Below are 24663 nucleotides of genomic sequence, written 5' to 3'. Positions count from 1 at the left end.
AAATGTTTTTTGATATAAACCGTGATCTTCAAGAACTGACTCAACATTAATTTAGCTTTGGGTATGTTACACAGAACAATAATTTTAATAATTACAGATGTATTATGACATTTCATTATGTATTCAGTATACGGATTGTAGAAATAGACCTATAAACTAAGTATATTGAGTTGCTTATGTACTTACAATCTCAACTACAGAAATATATATTTTTACATTTTCTTTTCTAATTCAATTATATCACTTACTATATAGTAAAGTGAAGAATGTGAAGAAGCAGAATACACTTGGGCTTTGAACTATAAAATTTTTGTGTGCTTTTAGTACTTACTCTGTGGTTATGAAATTGTTACTTTTCTTCATTGTCCTGTATATTGTAGGCAATTTATGTGGAATATTTTGCCTTTAAAAAAACCTTTCATGCATGTATTTTGTTGGTGTTTCTGGCTATTGTATGTGACTTTTGAGATCTAAAAGTGGGAAGTAGAAATAAAAGTATATGTTAAATTATGTGGTGTGGTTTTGTTTGGGTTTGTGGTTTTAGGTTTTTTTTCCCTAGGTTATACTTTAGATTTTTTGGAAGGTGGGATATCTGGTGCTTTTCTTTTTTTTTTTTTTTTTTTCTTAGATGTATGCTGGAGGGGATTTAAATGCATACTGGAAGTGTGCATTTAAATGCAAATCTAGGAAGTAGGTTGTTTATGCAGAATAATTTTGTGGGAAGTTGTATGGATGAAAAATAATACACATTCTTTCGGAATTAAAATGAATTGCAGTAAAGTGTCTTGCAGATCTGACTCAGAATGGAAAGGTTTCTAGAACCTCTACAAATGATGCTTGTCCTTAAAAAAAAAGGAAATTCCCTTTATTCTTATCAAGCTGCTTTTGGTGCCATGAGATGGGCCACTGAGGAAGGAATTGATAGCAAGACCTGAGGTAAAGTCTGTAAAGTCTTAATCCAGTAATTCTTGAAGAAACATTGAATATGGTACTAGTTAGGAATTCTGCAAACCAACACCCTTCTACACTGCTGTTTCTTACCCCTTCTTAAAAGAGTTCTCATGGGATCAGGAAGACAAATCAGATTGCCAAAGAGATGTTGTTGGGCAGGTATGTATCCTTCTACTAGGTACTTGCAAAGCCTGTCCTGGGAGAGTACAGTGTGCGGGGCAGTAAGTTTCTGGAAGAAGAAGATTTCCAGGTATTCAAACAGGTGTGATGTGGTTTCCTACTGGCATGACTCTTTCATGTGATGTAGAGTAGTGGCATAGCAGTGTAGATGGTGAGAAACCAAAGGCTTGCTATGGATTCCCTGTCAGAAACTTCACCTTGGAAAAAACTGGGAGAAAGCAGCAAGATGCCTAAAGTAAGTACATATCTGATGAGAAAAATGCTTGTTTCCATGAAAAAAAAGAAAAAAATTCCATAAGATAATCCCACTTCTCCTTTCCTCTTTTTTAGTCTAATTTCTCATGTTAGTTGTGTGAATACTCAAGGCAAGACATTAAATAAGCCTACAGTAAATCAAGGCTCCTTAAAATCAACTGCCTTGAAGAAATAAGCTGTAAATTAAGCATAGTGAGGAAAAAAGTTGTGAAACACCGTTAAAAGAGAGTGCAGGGACAAAGTGTTTCTGCAGATAATACACACAAAGCTCTAGGGATGCTGAGATAAAGTTGCAATGGGTGTTCCTATGTGTGTAACTCCTGCTGATCAAAACTTCATCATTGCTGGTACACTGATTTACTACTTAAAAAAAAAAAAAAAGAGAATGTATAGTATTCATAAAACTAATTGTATGTAAAATGGAGTTTTTGGAGAATGTTTTTGTAATCTCCAGGTTTTTCTGCTGTTTTTGTGATGTCCTGAAAGAATTCCTTCTTAGATAGTTGCTCTAATGGTGCTCCTTTCCCTTGATAGATGTTGTAAATCAGTGCAGTATAACTCCATAGCTACTAGCTTTAGCTGAATCTAAATCCGAGTACTTCTAGTTTTTGTAAAATGATGGTAGGCTTTTTTAATGAGTGCTGTAATCAAGCAGACTGAAAAGTCTGCAGGGGGAATTTCTTTCCCTCCTAACCTTCTATTGCAAGAGATTCCAAACCCTTATATGATGGCATTAACTTAACAAAGTAAAGAAAAGAAGAAGCTAATAAAAGATATGTAGAATAAACCAGGAGATTGAGGAGGGTTTTGAGAGTTTTGAGAGAAATCTCTTAATATTTTCAAGTAAATATGACTACAAGGTAGTGCTGTATGACATAATTCTTTGGAAAGAAGGCAAGGCACAGAGCTTTAAAAATTTGGGAATGGTCATATTAGTAAGATGTATGTGGTTCAAGTTGGGTATATTTGTCCCAGAATCTGATGTTTCAGAACCTAATGTTATTCTGATATCTATTCTTCAGGAATGTGCTCTGTTCCACAGTAGGAAGGTAAGCTGTCAAGCCTTAAGGTCTGATCTTGCAGTTAAATTGCAGCATGGTAAGAATTAAAGCTGTCACCAATGTCTCCAGTGTGCAGGACCTTCTTATCTGAGTGAGACTCAGGCTTTTTTCCTAGGCATCAAAAATCAAAATGGAAACTCCAGAGTTCATGTTAAAAGCAACTGATGAAAAAAGCAACTGATGAAGAATTTCCTGTGATTGTTAAGCTTCAAGGAAGCTCACCTGCCTGTTCCTATTTCTTTATTCCAAAGGGTATAGCTCTAGTTTATGCACAATGGTTTCAGTACATGACTTTTCTCTTTGGCTTGGCAGTTGATCAAAGAGAATTAGAGAAAATACTAGTTGTCATTTCACCATTGTTATGTCAGAAAAGGGTTCAAGTAGACTTTCTGTGAGTGCTTTGATGAACAGAACATCTTTCTGGAAAAGCCATCTGAGGCAAATTTCTGTATAGCATTAAACTGGGACATCATGGATTATCTTTAATATTAGAAAAAATCTTTTAATTCCTTGATAGCATGTCTTGTATTCCATTATTGTTATGTGTAAGTTGCTGTGAGGACTCATCAAATCATAAGGGAGATTTTAGATGTGAAATAGGAATAATTTTCAGTATTTCTTACCAGAAGAGTAGCAGCTTTTAGTATACCCCAGAATAGTTTTAGCAGGTCTTCACATTCAGATGACTCCTAGGAACCTTTTCCAGCACCAAACAAACACCTGCTAAAATGATCTACCTTTGCTTAAGCCTCCAGAAAGTAAATTCAGCTGTGCATGTGAAAAGTATGCTGAGGAAAACTACTTTGAAATGAATGGTTGAGATCTTATTAGCATCTAGAAAGCAGCTAATGATTAGGGCACATTCAGGAGCTTTTTCAGTGTTTTAGATATTGGGAAAACATCGGTTTGGAGCCATTTGAGGTGATAGTAAAATACATATTCTAATTCCTTCTAAGTAAAAATTTGAACTCTAATACCCCCTAGATACTGACATCCCAACTAGCCAGCATTGCAGAAAACAACCCCTCAGATGCAGAAATTCCCTGTATTTGGATAGTTAGGTATTCTCTCAATTCTTCAATGATAATACACAATTAAAAATATTTTGTGCTGTACCTATGTAAGTCTATTGACTGTCATTTAGTAGGTTAATTTACCTTTTGTGATTTCATTCAATGTAAGTCTTTGATATCAAGTGCTGCTACTTTAGAGAAACAGATCTTAGTACTGGGGGCTTCACTTGCAGACTGTTGAGTGTGTTTTGCCTCACACTAGCTCAAAACCCATGGAGTGACCTCAGTAACTGTTGGAGTGCATTAGGTGGACTTGTGGAGTGCATCTGGTTTAGTTTTGTCCAAAGTGAATTCCACATTCATGCTTTGATTCTTCTCTGCAGTGTGAACCAAAGTGTGGGGACTGGGGACGCTTGGGACCCAGGTTAAAAGCCACATTTTTGGACCAAGCACAAAAAAATAATGCAGACACACTGTTGATTTTTGCCTCCACAGGGTTGTGTGTGCCTCTTAAAATTCTTGTGCATGCCAGAGGGGTCTTCCAGTGGGTAGCAATAAGGAGATCTTCCTGGAAATGGAAGGTGACTAGGAAGACACTGGCTCTTGAACTGCTCTTGTGCATTTTGTGAAGGTGGTGTGGGTGAGGGCATAACCTTTGAATATATGGTAAGTCTTTTGTTAACTATCCTTGAAATGACTCTTAACTTAAGATAGCCCAAAATAAAGTTCAGTAGTGTGTAGAAGTATTTCAAATGTCTAAAACTAGCCAAGAATTACAGATTTTTTTACAAGCTATAGCTGAGGAAATGACAGAAGAAGTATGTTTAAATTAATCCTTGGTTTGAACAGGTCCTCCTTGTACCTTGTATCTGACTTGTCTGTTAGGAAAATACATGCAGCACCTTTTCAGGGATTTTATCTTCCTGCATCCACTACATCTCAAGGTGAGTTACTGAGAGAATTTTCTTCTGATGTACCATGCAGTCTGCTATAAGTGGCCACTGCTTTAGAACCCAACAGAACTCTGTCCAGGTTTAATCTTGGGTATGATTCTATCATCATTCTTCTTGTTCACTGCCATGCCACGCTGTGCTGGCATAACCTGTCGTGTGGCTGTGCAGACAGGGAACTGAAACAGTTGAAAATTACCCTGCCCAAAAAAAAAGGATCCTTTTGAGCTGAATCAGTTGTGTGATCTGGTTCAGCACTGAGCTCTGCTGCTCCTGTAGGTGAATGGTGAACAAGGCTGGCAATTTTTTACTTCTATTGTAAATTTTTTTTTCAGTTCTGTTCTGTCTTACTTCTCTCTTGCCATTTCTTTCCTCTGAGCAAAACAAACTTAACTGGCTAATCTAGTGGAAAAGCTGCTCTTCTTTTGAGGAATCAGTTTTCTGCTGCCAGAACAGACTGAATCAACTCGGCAAGGGACCTCAGGAGTGCCAGTTTGAGGGGAGGAGCTGGATTGGACAGGTAGGATAGGAAAAAGTGGGAGATGGGACTTATTTTTTCTCAACACAGCTCAAACAGATGTAATCATGTGCTAATTTTGTGTAGTTCACTTGCATTAATTGTGAAGGCAGTATTGACACTCCTTTATTTGGCTGTGTTGCCTCCTTGCATGCAGCTATTGCTTTGTGAGGCCAGGCGTCCTCTTGGAGGTATTTGCTAGCTTGTGCTCATGGACAAGCAAAGACACTGCCTCTGCTCAATAATAAGCAGTAAAAGAAAGCATAATGAAGGAAGGAAAGGAAGGATTTGCCTATTACAGGAAATTTTTCTGAGGAGAGGGCAAGTCAAGATATATTTTTCCATTTTGTATGTAAAGATATTTGATCCATGTAGTAGTAGGAGAATATGAAAGCTGTGCTAGGCATTTATACTTAGCAAAGAGCTGAACGTCTGAGAATTTGCATGGTAGGCAACTAGAAAAGCTGAACATTCCTTCAGTGTTAAATTTGGGAAAAGGTGAACACTGTGTTACACTTTTTCAGGTATGGAAGGTCACTTTATGACCTTCCGTATTAATTTTTTAATAGTCAAAATGTCTAACATTATTTTTTCTAACTTATTATCTTGACTGTAGTATGCCTGACACAACTAATTTGAAGACTGTATATGTGTAATTAATATACATACCCACATAAACATTTATTATAGTGTATATCAGTAATTAAAAAAAAAAAAGTGACACACTTATGCCAGTTCTGATTTCCCTTTTGCTTGAGGGATTTCTTTGGCACCATTCAATCTGTCACCTTACTTGCACTCAGTATAGTTTTTCTAAGCCTATCTCCAGCTCAGTCTAGCTATTTTGCTAGCTTGGAGGCTGCTGGCCTGATATGTACTAAATGGCAGATTATGTGTTACTGACTTATTTTTCTTCTGTTGTTCATCTGTCTGTATACCAACTACTTAAAACATCTGCATGCAAGATCATAATGTAATTTTGTTTCTGCCCTGCATATCTTCTTGCTGATGTGAACAGAGTCATTATCTTTTTCTTGAGTGAGCTGTTATCCGTGTGATTGATGGAGGTAACTGGACCAGCCAGTCAAAGGTGTCAGCTATTTGGGTAAGTCAGGCTTTGAGATTCTTGATATTTCCTTAAAATGGGGGAGGGTTGGGGGTGAAGATGAGGATAGATAGTTTAGTTGTATAATTGTGATCAGTGGACCGTGTGCACTTATTTAAGTCTTTCCTGCAACTCAGAAGCCTGCTGGTCCATGCATTTGTCTAATACAGTGTATTTTCATGGTCTCCATGGCTACTAATTATGTACAGACCATGGTTTTGGTATCGAAACACTTAGAGATAACGGTAGCTAGCTAAACTGAGTTTTGTAAATTGCAAATGTAAGTAACGTCTTCAGTATTAAGGTACGTCTATAGTGGAAGTGTGATTTTTGAAATAGCAGAAAATACTGAAATGCTGTAGTCACTGTAAAAGCAATCATAACATAAAAGTTATGGCTAGGAAGAAAAGTTAAGGATTAATAATAAAAATGGAATTTCACAGGAAGTGTGAGAAAAAGAAACTGTAGAAGGAATTAATAACCACATTAATTGATAACCACATTATGTAAAATCAAAACTGTATTATAAAGGACAGCTTCTAGCAAATAATACAGAAACCAGGGTTATACAAATGAGGTGTGAAGGCTGTTAATGGACAGCAGACAAGCTCAACAGGGAAAAGATTTGTGTGCTTAAGGATTATGCATCTGTAGGTATGTGCAAGCATCCTGTTCACTAGAGAAGCTTAACAAGAGCAAAATTAACAAATTGGTTTTATGAGATGAATAGATTAATAAATTAAATATACTAGATGTTCATAATCCAAATAACCTTTCCTTAAAAATCCCTCACTGAGCCTTATTCAAAGCTGAAAAGTATTGAATCTTTTAGCAATTCTTTATGAATTCATTTTTTACTTCATTGTACTAATAGTGAAATTAATCCCACCTAGAGCTCTCATCTGTCCATGAGCTCTTATTTATCCCAGCAAAATTATTCCTATGTATGGGAACAAAATGTGAACTGATCCAGATGACAGTATTTTGCCAAGCTAGCTTTCAGTGAATTTCTTTCAGTTTACTATGAGTAAATGCTTGTGCCCACACAGTAGAGAAGGGAACAAGTTGCTGCCAGTGTAAAGTGGGAATTTTTTTCTTTTGCTAATAATGCTTGAGAAAAACTGATTTTTTGCCAAGATTTTAGTGGCCCGTGTATATGGGGAGTATACTGTTGCCAGGCCTTCAAAACTTGTATTTTTACTGTAGTGCACTTTTATCAAAATCAGAAGTTACATTCTTTGAAAAGATTGCATGGATACGATTACACTCTGTAGCCTTGTGCACCCCCCATTGACTGCTGATTTCAATTTCAGTCAGTGACCTGAGGCTACATATAGTGCTCCAAAGCTCAATTACTAGTCATTCACTTAATCATGCTCACAGAAGCATATTCTGTTTGTGTGTCTGTAGGATATTTCTCTTTTTTTAGGGTAGGAAGTGATCGGCTTCCTGGTTTTGAAGTAATTGTGCTACTTCTGGTGATGTCTGGTTGATCTGTGAATCTGCTCCTGCATTACTAATGTCTCATCTTCCTTCAGGAGACCATCAGATTTTGTTTATTTTCGTTACTTCTCTTTTTTAACCTGTATAGAATTACTGGATATTTGTTGAGGTTTCAGAATTTAGTTATAGCTCATATTATAACTGATAAAAAAAAAGTTTTGAAAAAAGGTGAAGAGTGGGAAAGTACTCCCAAGAGTTTCAGCCATTCATTTTCCCCCTTGATGTCCTCACCATGGAGCAAGATACTACTTCTTCCTTAATGACTGCAAGAAAATAAAGCATTACAAACCTTAGCTCTGCTTTAAAAACAATGGAAGATAAAGACGTGAGGCCAACAGATTCCTTTGCTGTCATTTTCTTCCATGTCTGACTTTTCATCGTTGTATTTGGTGTAGACTATGCTGGCTAAATACTGGAAATGGCTTTTTAGTGCTTTTCTGCTATTTTTGCATTGAAAAGACTTTTATTTCTGTTCTAGTGCAAGTTTTATTCTTTTGTGAATTGACAAAGGTATGCTTCCTTTGGGACTGACTAAAATCTTTTGTTGCCTGTAACATGACAAGTTATATTGAAATCTTTCTCAGCAGTTTTGTTTTCTTGTTTATTTATTTTTTTTGGATGTATGTGTCTTGATACAGAATTTGTTGATCAAATACATCATATATCTCATTCAGACTATTTTTGGTGTTAGATGAAAAAGTCAACCTCTTGAATACAACTAGATTGAGGGTTTTCTTACAGAATTTCTACTAAATGTGAAGTGCTTATTTTCTTGAAACTTTTTTATTTTTACCTGAATTGACATCTCCCGGAATCTCAGCATTTCATTATCAGGTCAACAGTCATAATTACCTTTGTTTTCTCATTTCTTTCTTTTTTTTTTTTCTTAAATCTGACAGATGACAAGGCATTTCTTCCACTTTGCCTCACATTCCTGAATGACTTTATAGGCAACTCTGTGAAAGGCTTTTCCCATTGTCCATCTTTCCTGTATTAGAATGTCTGTGATAAGAATGTGTTTTCTGTCTATAATTGCTTGTAAATATTACCAGTTTTGACCATGGTTGTTTCTTTCAAGGCTTTTTTTCCTCTGTGTTTCTTTCATTTTGCTGCCAGTGATCTTTATATCCAGGAGGATATATCTGGAGAATGTACTGCTTTAGTGCTGTACAAAGGAAGTAATTGAAAGAAATCACTAAAGAATATTGTGGTGGGTTGACCCTGTGCAGCAGCTAAGCCTCCACCTAGAGACTTACTCACTGCCCCCAGGCAGGAGGAGGGACAGAATTAGAAAACCAAATGTGTGGAAACTCATCACTTGAGATAGAGACGGTTTAATAAGTGAGGGAAAGGTATGTGCCTTACTGAAATCAAGCCAGACAGTACCCACTGCTCTCAATTTACCAAGCCAGTCATCTCCTGGTAGAAAGTTTTTGTTAGGCCGGTCGGTCTCTGTGTTCTGCTGCATTTTTTTGTACCTGTTAGCCAGACAGGTAGAAAAGTCTAATTTTCCTTTGTATGTGGCCTTCTACCAGACAAAGACCACCAATAAGAAACTTTATAGCTTGTTCTGCAAATCTATCTGCCCCCTTTGTTCAGGAATACAGGCAATTTATAGATCAGTGCAAGGAAGCAATGCCCCACTGTATGACTTCACCATCTGGTACACATCCTGTAGGATGAAGAAAGACTTTTATGAACATTTTTTGTCTGTTTACATTGTTGGCTTTTCTACAATTGGTGCGTACCATTTTTACTTGTCTCATGTGCTAGCTTTTTGTAGTTGCTGAAAAAGCTTTGGTGATTCATCTCCTTTTCTTGTCCCTTCAATGGATTCAGAAATGGAAATTCAGCTTCCATACTTTCAAGGAGTTTCCTTCATAAGGGAAAAAAAGTATACATTCTGACTCTAAGTTCCATTTAAGTCAATGTAATATGTTTACAGTGTTCCCTTGGGCTATTATACAACTGTCTAATGTCAATTACTGTGCATTGATGATACATCTTAAGATACAAACTGGTTTTTAAAAAATTTTTGTAAGTGAATGTAATTGAAGAAAATTCTTTCATTTGGTGCCCAAATGAGAATATTTGAGTAAGGATGTGGTTTAAATATGTTTAAAGCTCACAGTACTTCACAGCTTGATACAGTTCTGTGATTTATTCTATATTAGATGCAATTTCAGATACTAGGTTGTGACTGATAACATTCTTCACTGTGCATGAAGTTCTTTCTGCCAAAACACATTACTTTTTATTTATACGTTATACAGATTTCTTTTGTTTATGTAAGTACTTTGCAAATGCTCAGGTAAAGAGGTAATCTTGAAACTTACATGCAACATAGGCTACATGCTAAAAAAAAGGTTTTATGTCTCTGTGGGCAAGAGCCAGCACTCAACTGATATGCAAAGTCCTGAAATAAACTTGGATTCTTGTATTAGCTTGGACTCACTCATAATTAACTTTGGCTACTCTAGCCTGACTTCTAAAATATATCTTACAAGGTAAAAACCACCCATTGGTTATTTAAGAATTTCAGGAGAACTGAAATTGATGTAATATGTATAATGTAATATAAGAGTTAAGACATCCCTAGTGGACACAGTCAATTTGAGTATTAAATGAAATGTCATTTATTAAATATGTATATAACAGTCTCTGTATCAAGGGCCTACATATCATTTATAAAAACATATCATTTATAAAAAGGTATATCATTTATAAAAACAAAATTCAGCAGTTGAGAGATGCTCTTAGAACATACATGATACTTTTATTTCAGTTTTTCTGTTTTGAAAGAGAGTGGTTTTTTAGGATTTTTCTGTGCTTGAATATGGTTTCTTACTAAGCCTTTTCCTATCAGGTAACCAGGATCAGATGTGTTGAAAGCATTCAATGGACAGAGCTCTGTTCTTAGACTTATTCTTTCTAGTTCCTTGTTTTTTAAACGAATGTATAGCGTTTGTTAGCTGAATAGCTAAAATTCTGCTCAGTTTGTCTACTCTGTTTTAAATGAATGAACTTACTATGTTCAAATTAGCTAATTCAGAGAAGTGTAATCTGTACATTAGAATTTCATAATCTATATTTTCATTTTATACTTTGCTCTAAGAGAGTCAACAGGCTTTGGATTTTCCCTCACTGTCTGTCATATTAATATTACCAAAGCATTACCTTTCTGGATGAGGCCTAAAATGCAGTCATTAAACTAAAGGGAAGACATGATACTTAAAAAGAGTATTCTAAAAGTAATAATTATGTATTCCTTTGGTAATTAAGGTTTGCAAACCTCTTAATTTACTGAGGCACTAGTAGTCTACTGGAAATTACAAACATGGAATGATACATTTTGACTTCCTCTTACATCTGAGTGTTTACTTCTGGCTGCATCTGTTCTTGCTCCAGGGATAAGAATTTGAGATGGGAAGTTGAAGAAGCTTCAGTAGTTTTAATTTAATGGGGTACTTGAAAGTATGTAACAGTTTATTAAAAAATGAACAAACATTTCACAATTCATTTATCATATTGATCAACCTTATGTGAACATTGCCTTTCTTGTCTGTCTTAAGGGTGGGCTGAAGATTTTTGAATGAAGACAAAAAAATAGTACATGATCCAAAAGATGCAAGTTGCAAAAAAAAAAAAAAAAAGGAAGAAAAGCTGCAGCTGACAAGAGAAGGTGGTTAGCGTTAACATATAGTGTGATAATGGATGTCAGGGACAGAGGAGGGTGTTAAGTCATTGTTTTAGACTTGTGAGGTGGATTTACTAGAGTTTGTGTGTTCCCTGAGCAGAGAATATTGTGTTGATCCAGTAATTTGGGGATATTTTGGTGGCTCCAGGGAATGCTGTATTAAAAGTAGAAGCAGCTTTAAATATTCTGTAAAATGGAAGGCATTGCCTTTATTCTCTCCGTGGAGCAGTGCTATTAGGAGCTATATGCCTAGTTACACACTTGTGAAATTAAAAAAAGCTTCATGGCTGGAAGGATGCCCAAATTCTATGAAATCTTGTATTTCTGAAGAGAGAGATATATAGTCAATCAAAACCAGGTATCTGTAACGCTTTGTAGGCTAGATGCAAAGGGACACATCAATGTGGTGATGCTTCGGTATCTGAAACTTCAGTAGTTTGGACCATGCAGTGGGAGGGAAGAGAACAGGGTTCAGATATTTGCATTTTGAACTATCATAGAGCTTTCTTCTCCTGTTAAAGGGCAAGTAACAAAACAGAAATAGTCCATGGAGCATGGACTAGAATCTAGGTCTTCTCTCCCAGTTGAGCACCCTGATTATTAGACTACAGTGTGATCCTTGTTAATTGTCCAGATGCCATAGCATTTTAATTCTTAGCTGAGTAGCTACCTAGCTTTAGCAGACAAGAAGCTTGTTACTATCCATCCTTTTAGTTTCCTAATTAAAGTGCTCTTCTGGGAAATAAATTCATGGCTTTGAATCCCCATATGCTAACGGGGAATTAAAGCCAAGTTCCTTGCCTCTGTGGTAGTCTCTGTAATCCAGTATGTATCTACAGGAGAAGTTCTGCATTGGGGGTCCCAAGCCATTTGTAGAGCCTTGTGTACCTTGCAGTGCTGTTACACAGCCCCTTTAGCCATGGGCCTTTCCCATGGGCTGTGTTTGCTGCCTCAGGTGTCACCTGTGTTACTTTGCACATGAGCCTCCCAGCGTGTCTTGGTGCAGCTTCAGCCTTCTATTAAAGTTTCCACCAGAAAAATTAACTGCATTTATCAGCTCTATTTCTAAGGAAATCCTGTGGTGTATTGGATTACTTTGTATAGGACTTGAGGGCCTGAATTTTGCTTATATGCAAAAATACTTTTATTACATGCTGCCAAGTGTTCAGACAGTGAGATGATGAGAAAACATCATGCTTATCAAGTATTTGAATATGGCAGTAGCAGGAACACTGTTTTTTGTTGCCATTTAAGTAAAAATATCTTAACGGTTAGAAAGTTCTGGGGTCACTCAGCCTGGATGCTTTATTAGTACACCTGAAAGAGTAAAGCTGCCAGACAATTAGAGTTCCTTTCAGTTGTTTAAGTTAAATAATAATAAATTTTTTTTGAAGAAGATCAAAATAATTAACTGCCTGCTTTACTTAAGAAGGTTTTTCTTTCATGGCTTCTCTGATGCAGTCTTCTTCATTGTCTTCTCATAATAAAAAATGTTTGTGTATACTTTAAGATTGTAGCAAGCAGGAAAAAAATGTTGGGTTGCCCTCCCCACCAGTCTTCCCCACAACCTTGTTGATGTGATATATGATTAAAAAAAAGAAGAAAGAAAAAACCATTTGAAATCAGTTCTCCTCCCCTTAGTTTGTTGCCTCCCTAGATAAATAATTCCACGGTAATTCACTGCATTTAAAGATTATGTACACTTAGTATTTTCACAATTATCATTTCCATTCTAATTTTCTTGGTAGCAATAGTTCTGTGCAAAATCAAATTGAAGTTACTCCAAGTGCCTGGTGTCAAGGTTTTTGGTTTTGTGTTTTGGTGGGGTTTTTTGGTTGTTGTTTGGTTGGTTTTTTGTTTTGTTTTGTTGTGGTCTTTGGTTGATGGTGGTTTTATGTTTGTTTGTTTCTTCTTGTAAAAACATACTGTGTTTTTGCTTGTTTGCTGGATTTCTTTTAATCTGATAAGGAAAATAGTCCTGAAAATATAAAAAGTGCTGATGTGACCTTGTCCATATCTTAGCTGGCGGGTGCCTTTAGAATAAGATGGTACTGCATCATAATTTCCTGATGAGTTACAGCATCATGATGGCATGTGCTCCCACTCAGAATCTATTTTAAGAAAGGACAGAAGCACTTTCTTATAAGTAATCTTCTACTCAAAAATACTGGATTGGAGTGAAGAAAGTCTACAAAGTAATGATGTTCTTTCTGGAGATCAAAAGAGAACTAATGGAAAAGTAATTATTTAATCTGTATAGTTTAAAAAAAAACTTGGCAGAAAAAAGCTTCAGCAGCATAATCTCTCCTTTTAATATTAGTCTATACATCTGTCCATATAACAGATTCACACAGCAGAAGAAATACTAAAGACTTCCTCAAGGAAACTCATGTCCCACTTAATTAGAACTTTCAGAGACTGTTTAATGTTTAACACTGTAGTGGCTGTTAAAAATTGCAGCATGTGTTTTGGAAATTTGTTATCAGATTTTCTGTGTAACACAGCATCTGATCTCTATGCTAAATGTGCCTATTTTGACACTGGTATCATTTTGTCAAGAAAAAGTAGTTCATTTTAGCACAATGATTGTAAGGGGCAAGTCTTAAGAGCTCTTCAGTATTCTGTAAATACTGACCTACTCTTCAACAGCTCTGTATTTTCCCAGAATGTAAGGGTCCTGAAAGTGTTTGAAGAAACTCTGTACAATTAATGTTCATTGAATTGACCTTAATAAGGTGAGCACAAGTTTTTATAAACATGTTAGTTCAGATTAGCTGTATTTTAACCCAAGATCTCTATCACTCAGCTTCATTCACTGTAAACTGAACATAGAAAACCTTTTGTTACAGCCTTATATTGTGCTTAGGAAACAGGGCAGCTGAGTACTATCATTATACAGATTAGTACTGATACAAGAAGAAAAACTAGTACAAACCTAAATATTTCAAATCATGAGCCATAACATTTTCTAGTGGACTAGAGTATTTTTTATCTTCTTTCTATGCTATTTCCCTATGAGCTTCCCATTATCTGAATATAGCTAATTCAAGTGTGCTATTAACACATCACTATTTCTTGAATGGCATGTGGGAATAATCAGAATTTGGAAAATGGAGCACAAAGGGGACTGACTTCACCTGGCTTGCTTATTTTTACATTAACAAAATGTAGGTAAAAAATCTTTAGGTCTCTCTCTGCAGTCTTCACTTACAAAATTAGGACTCTGTATTTAATGAATGAGTGCAGTGAATATGTGTGTAGCAAAAATTGCATGATTAAAAAACAAAGAAACTTCCTAAAGAAATTTGACCTATAAAGCAGCATTACGTTTTTAAGGTTTAATTAGTGGGGATCTGCTGTGAGTAAAAAAGGGCTCTTTCTTTGGAAATAGATATACCAGTTTTGCAAAGCATTCTTTTCTATACATGTAATAAAATCATCTCTCTGTAAGTATTGGAAATCTACATAATTATAGGGAATAAATATTTTTTGTGGCAAGCTCCTTCCTAGCAGCAGGCTTGACATGTTAAGAATAATTGTGGTAGTGTACTGATTCAAATCCAATCAAGAAATTGAAAATTACTCAGAGGATGCAGTTTCTCCCAGGTCTGCAAACAGTATGGTGTTTTGGTCATGCATATTTTTGTGACCAGCTAGCCTGTAGGCTAATTGTTGGATTTCTGTTTAAAGGTGCATTGTACACAGAATACTAGCTTCAAGGGGAAAAAAAACCCAAATAAACAAAGCCCCAAAACTACACCAAAACCATGAAGAGGAACATTTCCTTCATGAGTGACAGAGCATTCATGTGAGCAGAACACAAATGAAAACATTTTTGAGATAAGATTTTTGAAACACTGTAACACTGTAAGTGCAATAACTTGCTTTATTTATTATGCTCGATATTGGTTTTTGCTCTGTTAAACAGTTAATCTGTCAAGGTTTACCTGAGGTATGGAAAGTCATTGTTTTGATCATCAGTAGAGGTGTAGCTTGAAAAACATTTCTTGTTTACTGACACTGGGGGGGGGGGGGTACATTTCTGAATCTCAGTTTCAGATAACATGAGTATTGTGTGACAGACTGTAGTGGGAAATTTTACTTCCCAGGAACTAGGGAATCCTGGTGAGGTCAGCTTGTTAGCCTGAGCCTCTTGCCTGAATGTGAGTTAACAATAATGTTTATCTGATTCCATTGTATCTCAGTCAAGCTGTCAATAAGTCAGAGTTCTTGTATGTACAGTTTTTTAATGTGAAAGAGAGTATTGCCTTCTGGGAAGTCTCCCTCTTCATCTGAAAAAAATTGAGCATGTATTTTGACTTATTATTTCAGCTTCCACTAATAGGATAAATTCCTGTTTTACAGCCTGCCATTTTAAAATTGAATAATATAAGTAATCTCTTTGTTGGATGGTCCTGTTTTAGTTTAATGGGCATGTGACACATTTTCTGTTTCTCTATTTAGTCTAGAAAAATGAAACTAGTATCCAGGGTCAGAGAACACTTATTTTTTCTTTTCTTAGTGTCCAGTAGGAAAATGTAATTACAGTATTGTCTCAGACTAGAATCGATATTGCATACTACCGTGTTCTAATAGGTATTAGGGTCAGTTACTTAGCATTTTTACTTTTCCCTTTCTTGTGTCTCACTTTAACCTCTTTAAAACACAAAGAAGACATATCTTTTCAGGATTTTTTAGTCAATAGTTCTTTAGATAATGTATTTATAGTTCTATAATTGTAACACTTTTATAGCTATAATTTCACTTAAAAGTATATCAAAGGTAATGTTCTGATCAATAAGGAAGCCTCAGATGTATATATTTGTGAAAAATCTTGCTATTTGTCTACTTAGCAGCATGTCTTTCTTTTTTTCAGCTTGTGTTTCCTATGGAAGAGGCTTTTGCAAGTGGGAACTGTTACCTTATTTTTGAGCTCTTTGATTATTTTCAATCAAATTTGAAAGAGAAATAGCAGTATTGAAAGTTGTATCCAGCAAAGAAAGGTAGAAGGAATATCCAGCAAAGAAAGGTAGAAGGAATATCCAGCAAGGAAAGGACTTCTGTGCAAGTTCATCCCTTCGCAGACAAATGGCACTTCATTTATTCTATCAGCCATGGAAATTCAGTTTACTGAATGAACTGTTCTGAATGTAGAAACACAGAGGATTCAAATATGTATTTGCTTTCTTTTTGTTGGGACATCATTTAAGCCATATAAATATTTTTCATGATTGACTAGTGGACAGTGACTAGTACAAAATGTTTCAAACTTACTGCCAGTTCACATCCAGAAAAAAACATTCTTCTGAAATACAATAAATTGGTGGAGCATGTGTGTGCATTCAATATGTGAAATAGTTTTTTGCTCTGCTTTTTCATAGTAATGGCTTGCCTATTTCAGTCCTGCTAAGCTGTTGATTGCTGATTGTGACACATTCTGTTAATCATTATTTTAGAACAGGATGTGGAGTTGCAGGACTATGCTGTCAAAAGATATGTGACCAAAACTGAATGCATCTCATCAGCTTGCAATGTAAAATGAGAAAGAACAATGGGTTGTAAATGACAAGACATTGCACCATGAAGAAAGAGGCAAGGAGGTCTCTGCACAAGTGGTGAAAATTAAATTTAAAAAAGAAAGGTTCCTATTAAAAATTTCATTGGATACTCCAGCACAAGTCAGCTGAAAGTAAGCAGCTGAACTTTTTTTTCCTCCAAAACTAAATACTGGGTTTGATCTATGATTGGGCAGTAAGGGATTATAAACCATGCTGTGGGATTGGATACTCTTTTTGTTTTTATTATTTTACAGAAACTTAATGAGCAAATCCAGGCCTATACTCCATGTGTTCTAGCTCTAGTTTCTCCTTGCAGAATTTGTTATGCATGCTTTTCTTGAGGTTGGCAAAATACGAAACTGCTGACACTTTTTTGCTCCCAACATGTTGCATTTTAAAAATTTAAATAATGACTCAAGATCTGTATGAATTTCTTAATATACTGTTCTTGTTTCTATGAAAACCTTTTTTTTTTCCCTATGGAAAACGGTTTATTTTTGTAAATAACACTCAACTGTTATTTTCCATGCAATGTCCATGGTCAAAGGTAAAGACTGAGTGGCAGCTGGCGGATGTCAATGAGCTGCTTAATGTGCTATTCATAGTGTCATATTCTCTGTAGAAGATATTCTAAAAAACCCTTCTGAGTTTTAAAAAGTGTTATAGAAGTTCATAACATTAAATGAGTGATGATGTTTTCTACTTTATTCAAGTTAAACCAGCATCAACCTAAACAATAATGTCTCATTTCACTCACATCCTCTCCCTCACCCACTACAATTACTCTTGGGGGAAACATGCAGAAAAAGTAGTTGTAAAAAGAAATTGGGTTATTCCCATGCAGTCCGAGTCAAGATTGCATTGGTGCAGAATGCAAAGAGAATTCTAGATGCTTAAGTGAGTGCTTCTAGGAAGAAGCAGTATGATGAACTGTAGGAGGAGAAGTAATATTTTACTTACGGTCTGCTAATTACAGAAGGTGTACTCTGTAATTTTTAGTCAACTTCAGCTTGCTTAAGAAGGGAAAAAAAATCAGAAAGTCAGACTGAGCATATATGAATTGAGGCAGTTAGCTAAAGGGAAGTCAGAAAGAGCAGCTGAATGGTTTGTGATGCTGTGCAATCTGTTTAAAGTCATTGTATGAGACTCGGAACTGGAATGTGGGCTGCAAAAGAAAAGGCTTCAATTGGCTGACCTCTAGCTTCTTCAAATGGTGCAATATATTAGTGTTGGTTTTATCTAGATCAGAAGGCCATTACTGTGCCTTGCATCTCCCATGTAGCCTGTGTACCTGCATTTCTGTTCTGTGGAAACCAAGCTGTGTGGGTGTGGAGCGCTCCTTCTTCCCCCAGCATGGAACTGGCAAGTAGCCATCGTGAGCGCTACTCTGCAAGGACTGCCGAGTACTCCTCTGTCTGCCCGGGCTTTGATACAGTATCAGCAGACCAAAAATTAAAGGTGACATGTAGAAACTTGCGGAGAAAGGAAGCTGTTCGTAATAAAAGGATTTAATGTAGAGTGGGGAAAATAGATCAGAGAGGCTGTCAAGTTAAATGCAAAAGTAAGAAGGCAAGCCTAAAAAAAAACCTGTTGAGAATCAACTTGCTAAGGGCATAACACCTACTAATAACTAATGTTCATGATATCAGGGAGCTGGAACTTTATCAGTGTTGGTTAAATCTTAGTTTTGAGATCAGGGTTATTAATTTGGGGTTAGAGAGGAATTGTCTAATATATTAGGTTGAAAACAGTTGTATTTATTTTGTCTTTAGTTGTGAATGAGGTTCACTTTCCTAGGATTGTCTGAATCATTGGAGGTAATTTCTCTGTAAGAATAGGCTGGATACTTGGTGCCAAAGACAGAAATAGAATGCAAGGACTACTTGGGAGAAATTGAATGGTGAATGTTAATATGTTAGTTTCTAAGCTCCTTACAGAAGTATCTTCTAATTAGCACCATCACATTGAAATTATTAGGAATGCAAAAATGGCACTCTTTATTCAGTCTTTATGTAATACAACCCTTTTTGCTTAATTGCCTTTGTCTTGTCTGTTTTTTAGACTACAAATCCTAATCTTACTTGGGACCACCAACTACTGTTGCAATGCAAGTCATATTTAGAATTATTAGGAAGCACTCTCAGTGTCTAACTTGTTTTACAGATGCTTAAATACTGTTCTAAGTATATTTACACTAGAAAAAAATGCTGCTTAAATGTTCTGAATTTAGGGGTGGAAGAGCTTTGTGAAGACTTAATACTTACACATATTTAGCATTTTGTTGTGAGTTTTCCCATTAACTTCAATTAAACATGTTGGTGCTCTCAGTGGAAATGAATATGTAAGTCTTCACAGGATTGTGCTTTAGGTGGTGAAGGGAACAAGTGAATACAGTTGGCAGAGTGCAAAGAAACAGCACGTGTTTGCCTGTGTAATTATCTGTGGTCAGAGCATGCAAGTGATCTGCATTGCAGGACTACAGAGCAAACAGTGAGCATATTTTGCACCCTAAATGGTACATAAAATCCAGTTTCAGATTATCACAGACATACATCTTCTGAATTCAATGCAAATAACAAAGGTGTAATATTAGCTGCAAATGACTTACAATAGGATTTTGTTGATGTTTTAAAGCTACTGAGAATTAGATAAAAGTCAGAAAATACTTCAGTAGCTAACTATTTGTAAACTCTTTTGTCTAGTTTATTTAGTACCCTGATTTCTCATACAGTGTTACTCTGCTGTCAAGCTGTGCTTCTTATTTATGATTCGTATTAATAGCATTTATATTCATTAATATTTATGAGTTAAAAGTATACACGAGTTTTTTAGAAACAGTGTCACGTATCAGGGTCAAAAATCAGGGGTAAAAACCAGAAAGTATTCTGGGCTGCAGAACAGCTAGAGAAATTGAAGCTGGGAACTATGTTTCCCAAACAAAAGATTTTATTTGAATATTAAATTATTTTCAATAAAAGTGGAGAAAAAGGTGCAGGCAGTGTGAGAATGTAGTGTGACAATGAAGGATGCCAGAAGTATCACCTGCATCTTCCATGCATTCTTTTGCCATTAGAGATGAGGGCAGAATCTGTGCCATAACTGTCCAAGGTGTGAAATGCTGATGAGACATTTGACATTGCCAGCTGGATCTGGCAGAAAGGCCTGTGGTGTTGGCTGGTGTGTGCATAGTGTGTCTTCAGCAATCCCAGCCCCTTACAGGTTATGTCATCTGAAATACCTGTCAATAAATAATAACCTGAACTACTATATTTGTTTTACCTCAATTTCAGAACTCTAGGGTAGACCTTGGCTTATTTAGTCCATCTGTAGCATCATTCTTTGATAGGGTTGTGCAGGAAAATGCAGATCTCAACCAGAACAGGGTTGCCCAGCACATTGGCCATCTGTAAATACTGGCTTCTTGCCTTCTGCTATAGACTTCACCTTAATTTTGGCAAGAAGGTAAAAGAGTTCTGCTTTATTTTCATCAAGTAGTAGAAATTCTTGCCAGTTTAGTAATAGATGGATTGGCAGTATTCTTGATGCCCATTCCCCTGCTTCCAATCTTGGCCTTGAGATTTTGGCAATATAAGCTTCCTGTGCTGTGTGTAACCATCATTCTACTACAGTTTTGATCTCTAGGCATGGGAAAGAAAAAATTTAGTAGATAGCAGTTATTCAATGGACATGAGGTTTAAGTATTTTCAAAATAAACATTTTATCAAAAAAAAAAAAAACCTCCAGCATTTTTACTTGAACATTGCTCTCAAGAATCCCACTAATTCAGCCTGTTGTCAAGGTATGCTTTCCCCATCAGTGATAACGAAGTTGGTCTGGTTCTTGCATTGTAAGAAATTTTCCCATCCTAAATTTGGCAGGCTGTAGGTAGTTTTGTGAAAGGGAGCTGATGCTTTTCAAGAAGAATTGCAGCTTGCAGTTCTATGCAAGTGACTGGCTGAACAAATAACATTCATTTTGCTTTACAGTCTGTTTTGAAGGTTTGGGTTTATTTTGCTGGTTTTTTGTTTTTGTTTTTTTTTTTTTACCAGTGTGGGGTAGTGCTGCCATGGACAACTTGAATGCATGGAACAGGTCTAGAGTATGCAGTCAGATGAAGGGCTTTGGTTTAAAAAAACACAGGCTATTGTTCTGCTCAGAATTTTAGAGTTCTACATAGAATTTTAGAATTAGTCTGACAGATGATGTCAAAAGAGTTTGGAAAGATGTGCTTGTATTAAAAGTAAAAATTTTCTCATAATGCCTTTGGCACGTTTTAGATTTTTGAAGCAATTTTTTAAATAAAAATTGTAAAGGCGTATATGAAAATAGTTTAAAGATGGTAAGAGGCAATGATACAATACTGTCCATAAGAAAAAAAAGATGACAGTTGTACATTTTTGTTACTTTATTCCTTCAGCTTTGTTAGAGTTCTGAGGACAGAAGTGCATGCTGTTTTCAGTAGCTTTTCAGGGTACAGGAACATGTCTTGTTGCTTCTCTAATGCAATACTGTTTGCCTTTTGTTCAAACCTCTTGACTGTTGTCCCTCTGACCAGTTGACAGAATACTCACCAATGATTTGAGTCTAAGCAAATTCTTCTAAAATACAGCAGTTGTTTCCTCTAAATTCTGGAAAAGCCCATCTAAATGTGCTGAGTAACTTCTCTGTTAATGAAGTTTTATTTTTTTGCTGCTATGTGTTTTGCATGTTTTTAAAGTAATTTTAAGGTCAGTGATTATGAAAAGGTCTCAGTGGAATTTGGTCATGATGTAGCAGAGCATATTGATGCTTCTTGCAGATCTCAGGTTCGTCTATTTAGTGAAGTACCTTAATGTTTAACTTGAGTCAGTAACAAAGTATCCATGCAGCTGCACGCTCGCTTTCCCCTCCTTTCTCCCTGCTTTGGGGAGCAGAATCTGAAAAAAAACCCAAGCAACCTCATGGATCAAGCTAAGAACAGCTTAATAACTGAAACAAAATAAAATACACTAATACTAATTATGACTAATTATGGCAAAAGATACAAGAATTAACAAAACCCAATAATGTCCCACCCAAAACCCCCATGAGTAACACTAACGATACAAAGGAGGCTAAACTCAACAACCACCCGGCCCTGCAGCAGTGGCCGTCACCAAACCATTACCCCATAATAAGGTTAAAGATTGAATCCAACTGCCAGTCCTCCCAAAACAAAACACAAAGACAAGAAAAGCACAATCTATGCCATAATAGTTCCTACTTGGCTTCTCTCCAAGGCCCACCCTGATAAACTATTGCTGTCAAATCTCAACAGCCCCCCCACCATTAACCCTTCTATATTATTCATACCAATAGGAATAAATTCCTCCTGTTTATTCCAAATGGAATAAAACTGAAGAGAAGCAAGTGTTGCACAAAACAATGGCACACTACCTGTCCCCCTGCAGTGATCAGCCTGTCCCAGATGATTCCCCCTAATTTATATACTGGGCATGAGCTTCAATGAGATGTTATTCCTTTAGCCAGTTTGGGTAAGCTGTCCTGGCTATGCTCCCTCTCAGCTTTTGTGCATCTCCTCAATCTCCTCACTGGCAGAACATAGGAAACTGAAAAATCTTTGATTTAGAGTAAGATTACTTAGCAACAACTAAAACATCAGTGAGTTATCAACATTATATTTTTGTTCTAAATCAAAACCACAGCACTGTAGCAGCTACTAAGAAGAAAATTAACTCTGTCCCAGATGAAACCAGGACACAAATAAGGACTCCTAACAAGTAACAAATGTGCTTCTTTGCTTTTAAAAAAATCTCTTTGTAGTCTTCTGAGCTCAAGTGTCGTTAAGATATTTACTTTGGATGACTGAGTTCTTTAATAATGGGAGGGCTTTTAAAGTAACTTCACCCAAGTTTACATTTGTAGAAATGAAAATTCTGTCTGTCTTAAAAAATGAGTCATCGTTGTCTCTAGAATTTGTAGAACAATGAGCTGTCATACGCAATCATAGAAATTGTTTGGATAGAACCTCTGGAGGTCTTGTGCTCAATCTGAATAGCCAAGCTGCATTTTTATTGCTGTTGCAATAATTTGGATTTACACTTTGGATAGTTTTGAGTTGCTACTAGGTAGCATTTCAGCTTCATCTTTGCCAGGTTGACTAAGTTCAACTCCCACAATCTGTGCATTTGCTCTGAGCCCCTGGCCATCTTGGTGGTCTCTGCTAGACCCTCTCTAATTTTTCAAAATAACTCTTCAGCTAGAGATCCAAAACTATGCACACTGTTCCAGATGCAGAGTAGGAAGGAACAGTAACTTGCCTGGATCTGTTGGGCACCCTTCTTATTTTGCTTAGTCCTCAGGTTCTTGAGTTCTCTGGGTTGAAGCTTTGGCATTGATCAGATTAGGTACTCTACTCTGCAATGCTCTCTACAAATTCCTAGGTGTGTAGGCTGTCTCATCATTCAGGGTGCTGATTTAATTAAAAAAAAAAACCCAAATGAAAAAAGAAACACAACACAGTTTAAAATCAACCATTTGGGCCCCAATATTAACCTTTTTGGTATTCTGGTCTTTACAAGCTGCTAAGTGAATATTGACTCATTTATTGTTGCTTTTTGATCTAGGCAGAATGCTTCATTTTTAACCTAACAGTTTACTCTTCCGCTCTGTGCTTCTCAGCTTCCAGACAATGCTGTATGAGATGGTTCCAAAAAACCTCACTGAGATTTGGTTCCATGAAATCAATAGTTTTTTCCTTAGCTACCTAAGTAGTCATATCATTAAAATAGGCAGTCAGGTTGATAATCTGACCTTGGTAAAACAATTTTGTCTGTTGCTGGTTACTTTATTGTCCATCTTGTGTTTGAAAATTGACTCTAGGAGTGCATGCTCTATGTGGGCTTCTTTGGTACTTTGTAGTTCAGGTTGTCTGGCCTGTTCTGTGGGTCTCTTCACCTTTTGTAGGAATTAGCCTTTTTTGAAGCCTTAGGACACCTCAAACACCTCAGCTGTTAGAATTTTTGGTAGCTGTTTGCAATCTCTAATCACATTGGCCAACCTTTTCAGCTACCTTAGGTGAATGCCTTCTAGCCCCAAGGGTGTGAATACAGCCACACTGTATTCCAAAACAGTTGATCCCACAGTGTTAGTTTCCCTGTGCTTTCCCAAACCCTGTCAGTACCTGCAGTTTTTTGGGAGGAAGCTTTGTTTGTATGGAACAGGGGAAAATGAGACATTTCAGTCTTTTCTGCATCACTATCACTGGGCTGTTTTTACCCATCCACCAGAAGAATCTTGTTTTCCTGAACTTCCTTTCTCACTAACAATACCCATAGTATATTTTGTTGTTGTCGTTTATGTTCAGCAAAACAAGTCTTCCTGAGTCTTGTCAGTGAGTGATGCTTTTATTCTCCTTCTTTGTTGCCTGTTTCTTTTTGTATATTCTACTCTTGTCATCTTATTGTAGAAAGAGAGCATCCTATCCCTAACTGTGTGGATAAGCATGTTTCAAATTACTGTGAAGAGCAGAGGGGAGAATGTTTTTAGGATTTGCTTTGTTAATGGAACTCTCTGTGGCTTAGTGTTTTTACATGGCTTGTCTATAATCAAACAAATTGTGACAAAGTAAAAAGGATTTGGAAGAATATCCACAATAAACCTTCCTACTCCTATCAAGGTGAAGGACTTGGAAAGGATGTTTTACGCAGCTTCTTACACTTGTACTTCTAGTCAGTCATGAACATCATTTTACCTCTGCAGGCTTGATGTCTGAACTTACTGTTTGAGCTGAATAGTACCATTTATCATTAGACTTGAAAACATAGTAGTTGAGAAAAAAGCATTATGGAGGAGGTTTCAGCTTTAAGTGGCAATGTATTAATGCCCCTTAATA

General features: G+C 36.4%; 1 protein-coding gene and 1 long non-coding RNA gene across 21 annotated transcripts in view; one reads left to right on the top strand and one right to left on the bottom strand.

The window, feature by feature from the left end:
* Positions 1 to 24663, top strand: part of GPHN (gephyrin) — a 271041-nt gene that overhangs the window by 7142 nt on the left and 239236 nt on the right. The window lies entirely within an intron of this gene.
* The window catches only part of LOC119701184, a 36324-nt gene continuing 12163 nt past the window's right edge, over positions 503 to 24663 (bottom strand). Inside the window, exons 1-2 of the long non-coding RNA XR_005257037.1 lie at positions 5474 to 24663; positions 503 to 5401 (exon numbers count right to left, since the gene is read on the bottom strand). The exon at positions 5474 to 24663 is cut by the window's right edge and continues 12163 nt beyond it. This is a non-coding gene — a long non-coding RNA (uncharacterized LOC119701184). The remainder of the gene's footprint in view (positions 5402 to 5473) is intronic.

This window comes from Motacilla alba, chromosome 5 (assembly GCF_015832195.1).
Source record: "Motacilla alba alba isolate MOTALB_02 chromosome 5, Motacilla_alba_V1.0_pri, whole genome shotgun sequence".
NCBI classification, from domain to species: domain Eukaryota; kingdom Metazoa; phylum Chordata; class Aves; order Passeriformes; family Motacillidae; genus Motacilla; species Motacilla alba.
This window is presented reverse-complemented; position numbering and strand designations above follow the sequence as displayed.